General features: G+C 34.0%; 2 long non-coding RNA genes and 1 other non-coding gene across 50 annotated transcripts; all 3 read right to left on the reverse strand.

Moving 5' to 3' along the window:
* Positions 1-285: 285 nt before the first annotated feature.
* LOC110935501 lies at positions 286-6,959 on the reverse strand. Of its 19 annotated transcripts, XR_004891909.1 has the most exons (12): positions 5,827-6,956; positions 5,547-5,691; positions 5,347-5,456; positions 5,072-5,149; positions 3,290-4,111; positions 2,902-3,018; positions 2,255-2,434; positions 2,008-2,135; positions 1,676-1,826; positions 1,104-1,204; positions 979-1,027; positions 286-543 (listed from the first exon to the last, which is right to left on the reverse strand). It is a non-coding gene; the product is annotated as an uncharacterized LOC110935501 (long non-coding RNA). The 19 variants fall into 19 exon arrangements; XR_004891908.1 differs by having other exon boundaries at positions 3,290-5,456; positions 5,547-6,216; positions 6,588-6,623; positions 6,742-6,958; XR_004891907.1 differs by having other exon boundaries at positions 3,290-5,149; positions 5,827-6,958.
* A 1,000-nt stretch (positions 6,960-7,959) lies between these two features.
* LOC110935502 lies at positions 7,960-13,485 on the reverse strand. 30 transcript variants are annotated; one of them, XR_004891932.1, is made up of 9 exons: positions 11,586-13,484; positions 11,429-11,513; positions 11,006-11,126; positions 10,845-10,918; positions 9,521-10,725; positions 9,220-9,324; positions 8,813-8,919; positions 8,666-8,727; positions 7,960-8,580 (listed from the first exon to the last, which is right to left on the reverse strand). It is a non-coding gene; the product is annotated as an uncharacterized LOC110935502 (long non-coding RNA). The 30 variants fall into 30 exon arrangements; XR_004891915.1 differs by having other exon boundaries at positions 9,521-11,126; positions 11,586-13,178; positions 13,269-13,485; XR_004891928.1 differs by having other exon boundaries at positions 10,845-11,126.
* Positions 10,472-10,543, reverse strand: TRNAC-GCA. Its single transcript has one exon. It is a non-coding gene; the product is annotated as a tRNA-Cys (tRNA).
* Positions 13,486-15,441: the final 1,956 nt, after the last annotated feature.

The raw sequence follows: 15,441 nt of genomic DNA on the forward strand, positions 1-15,441 counted from the left end.
CTTATGGGTTCCGATATAGGTTCCGATTATAACAATACCGATTTAACTTGATTCATCACACTATTATGCTGAATAAAACTATTTTTTAACAAAGTTTATACAAAACCATGGGTTAAACATTTAAATTTTATTAAACACAAATGTATATATATTATAAAAAATGCAAAATGTGTGACGAATAAGGTATATTAATTAGGAATATTGGATTCTAATAGTCCTAACTATTCGCCATGTGTGAAAAGTTTCATTATTTGGGCACATATTTTTTTTTCTTGAAAGGCCAAATTTTATACACAACCAAAAAGCTTACAATATAAACAAAGGAACCCCCTATTACATATTAGGGCCTATATAACTAAATATTTTTTCACCATAACCTGACTTGTATATACATAAAAGTACTAATAAGAAGTGGTATAATTACCACTATTACAAATCCAAATCACATACTCATTTGCTATAGTGCAGGAGAGTTTCTCTAAGGTGAAGACAATTGTCTTCCTACTGTATCTCTTAAATAAGATGCACGATATTCCTGCCTCCCTGCAAAATGTGAATAATATTTCAAGTAGTTGAAAAACATCCCTTTTTAATAATATTTTCAGTAGGCTGAAAACCAACTCTCGTTAAGTCATTTAAGCAGAAAACACAAATTCTAAAGACAATCACACTCGTCTCTTCAGAAGAGAAAGTGACATATATCAATAAGAAACAAAAGAGGGGTTGAAGTCTGGTCCATCATGTGCAGAATGTGCAGCAATGAACCAGGCGGGACATCTATTCATTCAATGCAAGGTGGAAAACACCAAATGGCCGACAATATCACATTAGTGTGGAATACTTGCAATCTATGTTTTTCCTTCAAGAACCTCAATAAAATACATAAATACGGAGTGGAGAACAAATAAAAAAGAAAGGCCTTGTATGCAATCATATTCACGAGCTGTTGAATAATGTGGAGAGCAATATTTAAAATACCTTTGAAATGGGTATTGACATCAACATCAAACTTTCCATGATCTATATCCTACAAAACAACATAAAAATAAATATTTATAATTTTATAATATACAAAAATTAACACTTTAACAATAAGTATATACCATTAGGAGAGAATAATCTGGTAGATCCATCTTATCAACAACACCATGAAACCCAACTCCTTCTTCAACATCACTCTCATTAGTTTTCAGTTGTGTTTAGACTACAAAACAATAATACTTATTGGTATGATGGAAAAAAATAATAATACATGACAAAATGAAAGCAATACAATGCATGTCTACATAACGTATGATACAATATGTTATCAATGAAAAAGAACCAAATTCCAAAACAAACAGTTATAAAAAAGTCCTTAATAATCCAATATGTGGTTATTAATATATTAGCATCCTCATCAATAGACCATACTAAACCCCATCATCTTCATACTCATTTTTGCAACATTCCCCATGAATTTAATTATCACTAAGCCCTTCATGATACTGATACAATACACAACACAGAGAGGATCAAGTGTAAAAAACAAAATTATGCAATTCATCAATATTGTACGGAGCTGAAATATATGTTAATCAACAATATTGTAAAAACATTACAAACAATTCATCTTTTAAGGTCTCAGATAATCAAAACTTGAACCAAATGATATCGATAGAGTTTAGATAGGTACCTATCTCTTCAAAACCTGCTTAATTCTACCAATAGCTGCAGCCAACACCATCGATTGAGGTCCCTACACCGCCTTATGAAGTGCTCTCATTTCGGCTGTATAGTATTCCTAGGCTGCAGCCATCCAAAAAGCGTTTTTTTTTCACACGCATCTGGTTAAGGAAAGAAACTCACAACTGTTATGCATTTTTCTTCTGTACGTGTTGCAGTGCATTACTTGCCTGGGTGTCAACCAATCAAGAACACCCGTAGGTGGTTCTATTAACCATGCCTCCACAAAATCACTTTCATTGTCTATCAGTTAAGTAAATCAAAAAAATATTATTAGGGTACCTTACTTCCTTAATCAAGGCTGCTAAACAACGAACATCTATCCAATGTGGGACAAACCCTTTGTTAAGTTGCTTCCTAACATCTTCTTCTTAAATGTTTTGTGCATTTATTCCAAGTATTCATTCTGCCTGTAACCAATACACAATTAGTCATCACACGCCGATACAACTCTAAATCCCATGAATTCTTTTTAAGCAACTGGAACTACAATTTACAAAGCAACGGATAAGTAGATAAATTCTCTAACCTGAGCACATTGTTGCCTGACCATTCACGACAGAGTGTTGTGAAGAAAACAGACAGAAGAGTGCTTTTTAGAACCTTTTCATTTCATCGCTGGAGATTTCGAGCTGTGCTGGAGGCCAATTGGGGGTTCTGGGACAGTTGTATCGGATTCAATATCGATTGCAAGAGTGCCCATCTGGTCCTTGAATCATCAACATATTCAAGTGGAAAATCAAAAGAAATAAGCAAATAAAAACTAAGAATAAAGGTTAGATGGAATGCTTAACAAACACTTAGAAAACCCATAGAACAAATTAAATGTTAACTTAAAAAGCACATCCATACTTATAATTTTCATCTATATAAATGAACCTTCTGACCCTAAAGATGCCATCTTGCATTTAAAACACAAAGCAAACAAAACACAGAACCAATTACGGGATGGGTCAAATCATCTCACCTGCACTATTGATGATATCCAACTATAACCATGCTATTTTAAAAATTATAGACCAGACCTCTAACTTTTACGGTTACTACAAATGGCAAACCAAACCGGCCGGGTTGGTTGGGTCAGCGAGGCCATCGAAAAAGGTTCGGTGTGGCGGTTTAAACCAATACACAATATGAATACCATAGCAAAAATGCTTCTCAATTTTTAAGCTATACCTCAAAAATCTTAACAATCCGTAAAATGTATGGATTGGGAGGCGGTCTAGTAGTAGCACCTTTTGCTCCAACTTCACTTTGAGTAGCCATATTCTTCCAATCACTTCTTTATAGAACCTAATAGATTCAGAAATCATTAAACACATTCAAACCAAGTCATTGGTTCTGCTTGCCACATGTACGCACGAGTTCATTAACTCGTTATTAAAACTGATTGCATTTTCGATAATTGCTTTATGTCATTACATGATCAAGGAATATGTTCTTGTAGACAATCAGGTGCGTACAATTGTTCGAATCAGGTTAACCCAATGATCAAGGCCAACGTCATTACCATAAAAAGTTCCTCATTAAAAATTCAACTTCATTACCATAAAAAGTTGTGTACCTAATTGTAGAAGTCATGTGGAAAACTGGCGAGTATTCGAAACCATCACTGACATTCATCTCACATCCACAGGCAACCAACATCTCAATAGCCTCATGTTTTGTACCCAGATCTATACCAAAAAACATACGTGGATTAGATTATAGATCAAAAGAAAACTTACCTAAATGTTTTCAATCGTATACGTGGATTAGATTATAGATCAAAAGAAAACTTACCTGAATGTTTTCAATCGTTGCATCGGACCAAAAAATTTCGCATGTGTTAAACTGAGAATTATCACTTTAAGCTCCATTTTGAGATTAAAATACATACCGATTAAGGTTAGGAAGAGGAGAGGCGGAGAGATGGAGCATGTAGTAAAGGAGTGTTGGTGCAGTTGTCTGTCGACTACATCTTAATTCGAGTCTTAGGATAGGGCTGATTGTATAGTGAACAGTCAACGAGAAATCTTGTATTGTTGAGGGCCGCTTATAGGGTAGAATAGGTGGGTCGCTTATGTGGCAATCAAGTGGATCGCTCATATATCACTTGGTTGGATCGCTCATATGGACTTGTCCATATGAGCGGCCCAAGACTCCTATATATAGGTGTCATATGAGCGGTTCCAAGCAGAGCTTATGTGTGTGTTTTCTAAGGTGTAACGGCGAAGCCCTGCCCGATTGTCTCCACAGACTTGTAATTTGACATATAATCAATACAGGAGACGTTAAGTAGTGAAATCAAGCTTTACGAAGACTAATTCAATGAATTCCGCCTCTGAATTAGTCTAAGTGCTCTTCTGAACGACTCGTTGGGTCAGCAAACGATCCTACAAGGAGGCTGTCAAAAAAGAAAAAAGCTTTTATATAGATCTGAATTAATGGGTAATGCTTGACCCGAAACTTGATCAATTGGAACATGTTCTATACCGACCACCAAAAAGTTACAACAATCGAATAATCGATAAACTCTTTACGCAAAATCTAGTCTGAATTGAATCATATTCGTTTAACGGTTAAGCAAACAAAAATCAAATTGAATTATCAAACCTAATTTGATCAATTATCAACAATTTACACAATCACACAACAAATTCAACTAAATTATACAAAAACAAAAGGCAAAATCAGACATCACGGATCTCAAACTCGATCAATGTTACAATCACGGAATATGTGTTCATGCTGCTATTGTTGCTAAACTGAGATCGAACGATTGGAATTAAGATCCTAGATAACTTTATGCATAACCGAGGACAGATACGGAGAGTGTAGATGGTGATGCATATAAACAAAAGTAAAATCTCATCTAAATTCAATCATACGTACAAAACGCTTACGGTTTACGCAAAATGAAATCACACAGAATTATCAAACCTAATCCGATCAATTATCAACAATTTACACACTCAGACAATCAAATCACTTCGCATATCGCTTACGCAAACGAAATCACGAATGGATTATCATCGAAATTGAAATTATACGGAAAAACAAAAGCAAAATCCCAAATCACGTATCTCAACTCGATCCATTGGTACAGAATCACAAAATGTGTGTTCGTATCATTATTCGTTACCTGTCGCCAAATTGAGATTGATTATCAACAATTACACAATCATTCATCGAAATTGTACAAAAAATCCATAAAGTCGGTAGGTAAAATATTAAAATCTCATCCGAATTCGCTCATATTTGCATAACGCTTAATCAACAAAACTAATCCAATAGCTTATCATAAATTTACATATTCACACAACAAATTAATGAAATCGATGAGAATATGTGTTGATAGTGTTACCTGTGGCGAAATTGAGAATATGTGTTGATAGTGTTACCTGTGGCGACATTCCAAAACCCAATCTTTTTGTCAGTTTCGCTGCTAATATCGCACTCATGTCATAAACCACCGAACCGATTATGAATCATGTCAAATTTAACCAATTATATACACTCACCTATTTTATCCTATTAAGAAAAGCACAGCCGTAAACTACCCGTCTACACTTAGACACACCAAAATTTGCTACCTTTATAAGGTGACAAAATGTTGGAAAAGTGTATAAATATCATTACCTTTCCAACATTCAAAACTTCATCAGAATTGTTGGTTAACTTGTGCGGAATCTTATCAAATTATTGCTTCTCTAAGGAACCCATTCATGATCCTTCGACGTAGGTAAGAACTGAAAAGATAAAGAAAGTGACCGTAAAGAAAAAAACACTTTAAATTAAATATGTCATAACCTAAAGATTTGAGTGCATGTTTTACCCACCTTCATGTATATCTTTTCATGTTTGGGAGGTTTTTCACCAACCAACTTTTTGTCAAATTTACCACCACTGGCAGTCGATATTGCTGCCATTTCTGCTACATTTTGTTGGTCATCCTTGCTAGCCTTTCTTGGTGCAATTTGAGTCCTAGTTAAAGCCAATGTTGTTGTAGCAAGTTGAACATGACCACAGGGGAAAGAGGGGTTCAAATTTCATATAAATATAACTTAAGATAAGATCTATAACTGCATATTGATATGAAAGTACGAAAAAACATAAAACCTTGGCAAAGTACCAACTTTTGTAGCTTCTGATTTTTCTCTTGTTTATTGACTCGCTCATTTTTATATGAATTCTCTTAGCAAAAGGATTGACTCCTAATATCTTTATGCTCCATCGAACGAATAACCACACAACATCTTCATGAAAGTAACCAAACTGAGTTCTAACTCAATTCAATCAAGTCAACACAGTCTTATCTGGTCTTGCAATGTCTGCTGATATCACAGAATCATGATCTGATATGGAATTTCTGTTTCAAGCCTTTGAAGAATTTAACCCTCTACAGCTACCAAAAACTTGATAACCAAACTCAGATGAATTCTCCATTTTCATCCACAAATTGCTTCATACATATCAGATTTTAGATCCATATAAACCTTCCAAACACACCTATCATCAAAACATTTTAGATCTATCTCTTTTTTTGCTGTAGAATGTGATTATTGGATCTCAGAAGGAAAAAAAGACGATTAATGTGATTAGAATCATATGAAAAAAAATTGCCAAAAAATTGATACGCTAACTGAAAAAATTGCCAAAAATTGATGCTCTGTGATTCAAATACTTGTCACATAAATAAACCGAAAACATCAAAGATCAAGAAGAAACAACATACATCTGTTTACAATTGAAAAATCGCCCAAAATAACGAACAATAGGTAGAGATACAATATGTAGGGTTTGTGAAATCCAAAGCAACAAATCAAAGATTTATCACATGAATAGATCAAAAACATCAAAATCAAAAAAGAACATCAGACCTGTGTTACCAATTGAAGAATAGCCATAGAAAAGAACTGTTGTAGACATTGAGTATGTAGTGTTTATGAGATCAAAAACAAAAAACCAATAATACGATTAACACGATTCGAATCAAAGAACAAAAACATCAAAGATCAAGAGCGAAAAACATACTTGTGATTAATATTGATGAATCGCCGAAGGAAGAACCGGATGCAGCAAGGGTTTTGTTTAGGGTTTGGAGAAAAAAGGAAAGTGTGAAAGATATCAATAATAGAGACAAAAGAACATAAGTGATCCGATTCAATCTTTGTGGTTTACGCGACTCTGCAAAGAACAATGAAGGAGTGAATGAAAGATTAGGGTTTGTAGAAAAGTGAAGTTATGAGAGAGAAGAAAGCGTTAAAGGAATATATATGATCCATTTGAAAACATGGGTGACCCGAATGTAGCTGGATCCCGCGTCTTTGGTTTTTGTTTTGAGAATTTTGGTTTCTGTATTAAGAGTTGAGATGGATTCCCTCCCAAAATCAATCTCTAATCCATCATAACATGCCACATCATCAAAATGACTTCACCATTCAAGGACACATAGTCCACATCATCTCGTTTATTAATATACTAGTTTAAGAACCCGCGAGGTTCGCGGGTGGACTAAAACACAAATGATTAAGTTTAATTTATTGAAGTAATCGTTTGAATTAAATAACCGTTCAAGTAATAATAAATTAGTAAACTACAATGAGACAAATAATGTAATATCTCGAGATACATGATGATGCAAATTTGTGTAATATTGTGTTTATGGAAGATAATGGATAGCGAATTATAAGTAAACGTACTGTTTATTTATGTAGAATTTTAGGTTAATATTTAAGTGTGTGTATGAGTATACATGTTGTGTATTACATTAACAAAATTGATTAAAAAACAACAAAAAATAAACATTAACTGACTTCAAAAAAATGTTATGATGAACTATATAATTTTTCATACTTTGAAGACTCTGAAAGATAGATTTATTTGTGACATGCTTCAAGTGGAGAACTTATATAGTTCATTTCAACTTCTATTGCCAAGATGCATAATGAGCTTCATAACCAATTGATTCGTGTGAAATTGCCTAAATATGTAACTTCAAAAACTCAGAAGAAAGGGATAAAATGTCATGAATCATGAGTATACTGTGAGCTAAACAACAGAACGATTAATTTAGCATCCTATAATAAATCAAAACTCTTTTTATTGATGTTAAATGAAATAAATGAATTTTTTAACGACCAGCATAAAATTTTATTGATATCTAGCAAGGCGCTAGTGCTACACTTACAAGACAAAACATACATATAAAAGGTCCACAAAATGCAAGCCAAAACAGAGCTGATACACCCATGCAAAAAAATAAATAAATAAATAGAAGTAACCAAAACACATCAAATGACTTCCACCTCTCCCACGTAATCACACTCTTTTGCACGATTCCTGACCCAAAGAAAACTCATAAAATTAATCTCATCAATTACATTTGAAACGAACACCGCCTTTTGTCAAAAGGCCAATTAATTTCTATGCCTCTATATGCTCTAAATCGTAACTAAGGAAATAACATGAAAAGAGTTTTGCCTCCTTTTACCTAATAGGACCAATTTGTGCAGGTCAAAACTGAAAACATACAGTGAATTAGTTTTGCACCATTGACCAATAAGTTGCCATACCACATGTGAGAACTGGCACGACACAAAAATATGCTCACACGTTTCCTTGAATTCCGCACATAGAACACATTCAAGTCCTCAAAACTGGAATACCTCTTTTCGCAAGAGCAACTATAGTTGGCAACCTGTCTCCTTCGGCACGCCACGCAACAATGCCGACTTTACTCGGTACCCAGGTGATCCGTTAAAAGACACAATTCGGGACCACATGATCGAACTCTTGGATGATCTTCTTCACTCTTGGATGATCTTCATCCAACTCAGCTTCAAGTTTGTAAAAAGCTGGTGAACCAAGCCCCTATCATGAAGATATCTAAGTATTAATCACACGTGACCATACATAAGAGTCATAGACACATATGGTAAAACAGAGTTGTGGTTACACGTGGGAGGTTTATCTCAATACACGTAACAATACATCCAACAGAATCTCCTGTCACTCAGACTGCATCAATAGCAGCAATCAACACATTGTAGCTTCTGAACTCATTTGTACTACAAAACTATGAGATATATTCAAAACACGCTACCTAGAAAAGCAAGCGATAACAGCATGACATTTACCCATTGTGCCCCCAAGCCCACCTTTTGGCAATAGTCGAAACTGTCCAAAAAGCAAATCTCTGTCATCCTAAATCTGCAATTGATATATTATGACTCATGACTTCAACGTATACAAAGAGGTAAGGTTAAAAAGCAAAAACATTTTAGAGACTTTAAATAGTATAAATCAAAACTCTATAAAATACCAAAATATAAATGAAATTACATATTATACTAAATAAGAGAAAGTTAAATTAAAGTACATATAAATCAAAACTCTTAACAAAAAACAGTCATAAATACGAAAAAGCGGTACCTACATTTCAATCGTTACTTGGTGATGATTATTTAATATATATTTCTTTATCAATGGAGAAAAAGTGAGAAAAAGTACTCTTGATCCTTCCTTTTAAATTGTACATTTCAATGCTGCTGGTGGTTGTTGCTATTTCAAATTTTCAATGGGTTCAAATGGTACCATATCCTAAATCCACTTCCCCTATAAACAAATAAAAAAAATACAGATGAGACTGTAGTTTCATAAACAGCTGAGTGTAGTCCTGACTTGTTCCTTATCCTTTCTAGTTTGACGAATAATTTGAGATGAAACATAATTACACAACCGAAATCTATCAACTATTAAGTAGTCGGTTGAAATTGCCACCTATAAAAGGGTAAAAAATGAGCAATAATACCTTACGAACTGACTCTGTCGCAGTAGCCATCAACGCCATTACCGAAACATTTGAAAATTCTGCTTATGACACCACGATACTCTATAATCTGGACGGAAATCATGTCACATGTTGGCTGATGAACAAAAATGATCAAAAAGATATTAAATGTTTATACGTATGAATGCTTTATCGAAAAAAAAAAGAAAAAGAGAAACATATATAATGACTCAAAGAGTCAAAGGCTCATAAGCATACGTCATAGTTACCAGAAGCATAATGGTCAATGAGGTGCATCCAACTCGCCTTAATCAAGTTGCAATAGACAACCAGACCAATAGCTTTGTCTTCTTTGAAAGACATCCATCACAATCAAAGGAAATAAAAGGATTTGGGTGAAAGTTGAGGGCACCTTAGGTAGAGTTTTAAACAATTTAGAAACAGTATGTTTGTGCACATTTGAACATCTACTTAAATAAATACACGATCATCCAAATGAATTTGACAAATTCCGATGATAATTAAAAACCAAAAAGGAAATATACTTTGACTTTTACAAAAGTCAAAAGTTATAGAAGCTAGTTTTCCATACTTGGTATTGGAGGGATTTCCAACCACCATAACCTTGACATTAGGTGAAGCAACAACATTAAGAGCTTTTCCTTGTGTCATTCACATTAAATTATAAGACTATCAAGAGATTCAATTTAAAACTTCGATAAGAAAACCAACATAATTTTTTATTTTGCATGAAAAAGTCACTCAACCTATTTAAAACTTCGAAAAAAAACCATAACCTTGACATTAGGTCGACACCGGCTGCAGGAAGCCGTTGAAGACGGTGACGGGCCTGAGGGGGTGGGGAGGTGGTGCGGCGCCGGAGGACAACAGGTAGAGGACGACCCCCATACCGTCTACTCTAACGTCAAACAAAAAGGGTTTAAGCTCAAGAAAAAATAAAATAAAAAATTAAGGGCCCAACCGAGTTCGAACCGGTGACCTATTGATCTGCAGTCAATTGCTCTACCACTGAGCTATGGACCCGTTGTTGTATGTATTTCATTTGGACTTAATATATTTATCAGAAATGGACAACATTTCATCACGCATCTTAACAAAGCCACACTGATGTCTTGTCGAAAAAGTAGAGGTCTAAGTGAAAGTGGACTATGCTTAGCCATTAAAAATCGTTACCTTGAAGTGTCGCTTTGTGTTATTGTGTAGCCCTACATTCACATTGTGGGGCGCATCTTCATTATTAAAGGAAAAGAGATGGGACCTTAATGGAAATGAGAAAAATGTAACAAAATTGCAGCTTTATAAGTTCAAGAAATTCGAAACTCACTCTTCGATCACAAGCCTTTTTAGGTATGTCCTTTAACTCACTTGGTAGATCTTCCTGCTCTTTCTCAAACAACTCTGTCAACATCAAAATCATAACATACAAAAGCACATCCACTTCAAAACTAAGTATTGAATGAAATTACGAAAAACAGATCACGTTACCAGAAAGCAGAGAAGAGCGTTGATATATGCCATCTAAGTTAGTTGAATAAATCATCTTCAAAGTTTGGAAATGTTCAAATATTACTTTGGACGTTTCAACCTGCTTGACCGGTTTCATTTTCTGTCAAGTTTCAAATTTATACCATTTGACCCATTGGATTATAATTAACTAAATAATAATTAATAATTAAAAGATATATATATATCATGTACGAAGAGTTGGATTTAACTAAAAAAAAAGTTTCCTATTTTTCCTCCAAAATTGATTTTTGAACCAATTACTAATAAATCATTTGTTAGATTGGTGATAAAGCCAAATAATATTTTTTTTAAACAGAAGTCAAGTAGCACACAAAAATCCTTTTATGTTGTTTGATTACTTGAAAAAAAAGATGTTTATTGCATAATAAAATGTAAAATTACTTTATACAGCCTCCATCATCACCGGCGACCATCCAATTGTCACTGTAACTCCATACCATAGATCTGATTGGCTTATCATGAGCATCTAATTACAACAAATCTCAGCAATAAGTTTCTCTCTATACTACATAAGTCACAATAAAAAGAGCATACATACCTGCCGAAACATTTCAAAATTGAAAGATTGTCCGTTCCATTATGTGAATTATCCACTGTGTGAACCAGTTATAAGACGCTTACCGGTAGGGGTCCACTTCAAACAAATACGTAAGTCAGTGGAATATTCCCCTCAAATGGAAATAAGCATTCGCTGTATCGGAAAGTTAAACGGAGTCCAGATGAAGCGCCGGTGACAAAGACCACCTTTCCGGACATGTTTTCGCTGAGTCGGAATCGCTGAGTTGGAAACTTGAACGGACAGCGACTATGACAGCGACTATGAGTTCAAAACGAATAATAAAGGTGAAATAAGAAGCAAAAGTGTGATCAACACTTCAAACGGCGCCGGATCTGCACCGAGCCGGATCTGCCGCAAATGGTGGTTGAGGGTTAGGGTTTGATGTGTGTAAATAATACCTGAAGCTTTATGCTTTTCACCCGATGAAGAGGAACACTGGTTTAAGTGGACATGAGAAACATCAATTTAGGCTTTAATCGTGAATTGCAAGTAGAAGCTTTACCTGAACTGCTGGGAAGAACAGGTGACCAACTTGTTATTGAAAATGGCGTATGAAAGAAAAGGGGAGAGAATTAGGGTTTGTGAATGTGGCTAATGAAAGAAAAAGGGAAAGAAGCAGGTGTAAAAGCAGAAAAAGTTGAGCGCGTAAATCAAATTGGTATTGCGTGAGAAGATGCCAGGTGTCAATTAGTGGTCTAAATGAATGCCAAATGGCCAAAATTGTTTTGTTTTAATATAAGTAATAGAATATAGATTTTATTCGAATTCAATATGAGAATTTTTCGCTCACCGTGAAAATTTCCTATTTAGGGAAAAAATTATATAATCATACAAAAAGTAACTTGGGTTACCTCTTTTGTTTAATAGTCGCGTCTCTTAGAAAATCGCATCCGTTGGAAAATTATTTAAGAATATATAATTGGCAAATAAAGACTGCATTCTAAAATGAAAGGCTGTAACGATTAAAGCACCACATTCTAAAAGTGACGTTTGAGAACAAAAGAACACATCGTCGGAAATTTGTAGCGGTGGTCACACCGTTATAGTCACACGGTTATGGAACCAATAAAAAACAAGAACACCCGTCGGAACTTTACAGCAGCGGTTACAACGTTATGGAATCAATGGAAACAATAGAACAAATCCATACCGACGCACCGTTTGAAAAAAAGAAAAAAAAACCGACGCGTTATGAATATGAATACGGGGACGCACCGTGTGAAGTAATCAACGTTTAAAACCGCCACATTTCACCGGGTCACCGTTTTCTGTCAACCATAATGACACCAATTGTTGTCCCGCCACAGTTACTTTAACCGTTCCCACCGTTTCTTTCCCCCCATTAACAATTCCCGACAACCACCACGTTTAACTATTCCATCTTTAACCGTCATTTACCGTGATGACTTCACAGTTATAACCAAACCGCTGCGTCTCCTTCAACAGCCCTTCCCCCGTCGTCTGCCACCATTTCACACCGTATATAACCCCCACCGTTACATTTAGAAACTCAATTAATCACTTTGAAACCGAAACTCCAAAGGCCGCCAACCAATCAGCTATTTTGAACATCTACACAGAAATATCAGAAAAGTGATTCATTGAATCTCAGTTTTACTCCGACAAAGAACAAAGATTCAAGACGTAATCGGAGAAACCCACCCTACCGGCCCCTCTCTCTCTTTCCAGATCCGGATCATTTGTGTTGCCATCGCCGATGATTTGCCACCCATATCTCTATTCGCCGGAAATAACGATCCGAAATCACGTCAAAGGGTGAGTCGTCGTTACTAATTCTGAAAGATTTATGTTTGTCTGTTGGTAGAGAGAGAGATATTTTGGGGGAGTGTGGTCGTGTCTATGGATAACCAACCTCTCATGATAAATTATATAACTATTTGTTCAATCTTTAAGCATAAAATGTGACCCTTTCACTTAACATATATTATATATTGTAATGTAATTACAAATTTAAATAATCATACTTTGATAGTTTACAGATAAAGTGTTTATTTTATGTAATTAGAGTATTCCTCGAGAACTCTCAAAAAGATTTAGGTCTAAGGCGACAAAAATAATTGGGTTCAAAGTTATGGTTAAGGGGAAATGATTTAAAAACATAAAACTTTGGTGGTGGAGAGCCAAGACTAGAACTTGAGGTCTTTACATTATCTTGAGATGGTTTTTTCACTCCACTACCAACACTTTTTTGCATAATAAATAGATGCATATATTGAATATATAATTTAGTATATATATAAAAGCTAATAAAAATCTTTCAGGTCCTTTAAAAATTTGGGCCTCGAATGTCGACACGGGTTGGCCGAGCCTATATATAATAATAATAATAATAATAGAGTAATTATTTGAATAGTTTGACATAAAATTTATATAATAATTACGGAATACAGAAAAATCAAAGACTTTTATGTTTGATTTTTTGTGAATTTAAAATTGTGTCTTTCACAATTAGGTTGTTGAAAACTGTGAAAGGAGTCTATGGTTTTGATTTTTACCGTGGCAATTTGTCTGTCATAGTTACTATTTTTTTTATTAAAGTTGATAAATCTAATTTTAATTTATATTTATAGATCTGTGTATTAGCATATGTATCAAACATGACATTTGTGTGATATAATTGTTGGTTGAGTAAGTATATTTGTTTGATATGAACGTTTATTGTCTTTCCATGAAACGGTGGATGAATGTTGTGCTCTCATTCTATACGTATAATATTTTAAAATGTAATTTATATTTGTTTTTCGTAAAATGTACTTACTAATAACTTTAATAATTAACATCCCGCCGTAACACGCGGGTAGCGTTAACTCGTTAATTACAAGAACCAATATACTTTCATATTTTTCTCATAAAAGTCCTTCAACCCAACTTTAAATATTAAAATCAATCAACTTATTAATATTGAAAAAACTTGTGAATTAAAAAAAAATGAAAGATAGGATACCGGTGCTGGTTGTTTTATTTATGTTTTTAATAATGAGCAATTTCATATATACCCCTATAAACTAACGAAATATCATATATATATATATATATATACATATATATATATATATATATAGGATTAGGTTCAAACGTGAACAAAATCCCAAGAGTGAACTGCGTGAACTGATCTGGACTCGTGATTTTTATGATCTTGAGATTAAAGTGAGTGGCATGATGGTAATTATTTGGTTAATTTTTTACATTTCATTAAATACAAAAAGGGTATATGTGTAATTTCAATCTTAAATTGACTGCATAAATCTCTCACAAATCAAATAAAGGATTAGGAAAGATGTAACTTAATTCAATTATTAAAATAATTATTTGTTTAAATGCGAGGTACACATGTGTATATCGTCTGTTTTTGTGATATCTCAGAATTTTTTTTGTATTGAATGTTGATGTACACCTGTGAATTATTGCACATATGTATGATGCTGAGTACAGATGTGTACTATTCTATTTATATCCAAGTACGCATGTGTATATCGTTGAAATATGAAGCTTACGTGGATCTTAAAAATTAAAATTTGAATTCTGGTGATGAAATCTGAAATAAAAATTAAAATTGAAATCTGGTGATTTGTTGTTTGTTTTGATAATTATCTTATTAATAAATAAACATAATGTGGATAATGAATTTAAATGAGGAAAGATGTAACTTAATTCAATTATTAAAATAATGATTTAAATCTATTTTTTTTATATATTTACAATCCTACCCTTAACAACTAAAAAGGAAATCAATGGTCCATATCTGTTCACGCAGTTCACTCTTGGGAGGTTGTTCACGCTGGAACCCTACCCTATATATATATATATATATATA

The sequence above is a fragment of the Helianthus annuus genome, chromosome 4, assembly GCF_002127325.2.
Source record: "Helianthus annuus cultivar XRQ/B chromosome 4, HanXRQr2.0-SUNRISE, whole genome shotgun sequence".
Taxonomy (NCBI): domain Eukaryota; kingdom Viridiplantae; phylum Streptophyta; class Magnoliopsida; order Asterales; family Asteraceae; genus Helianthus; species Helianthus annuus.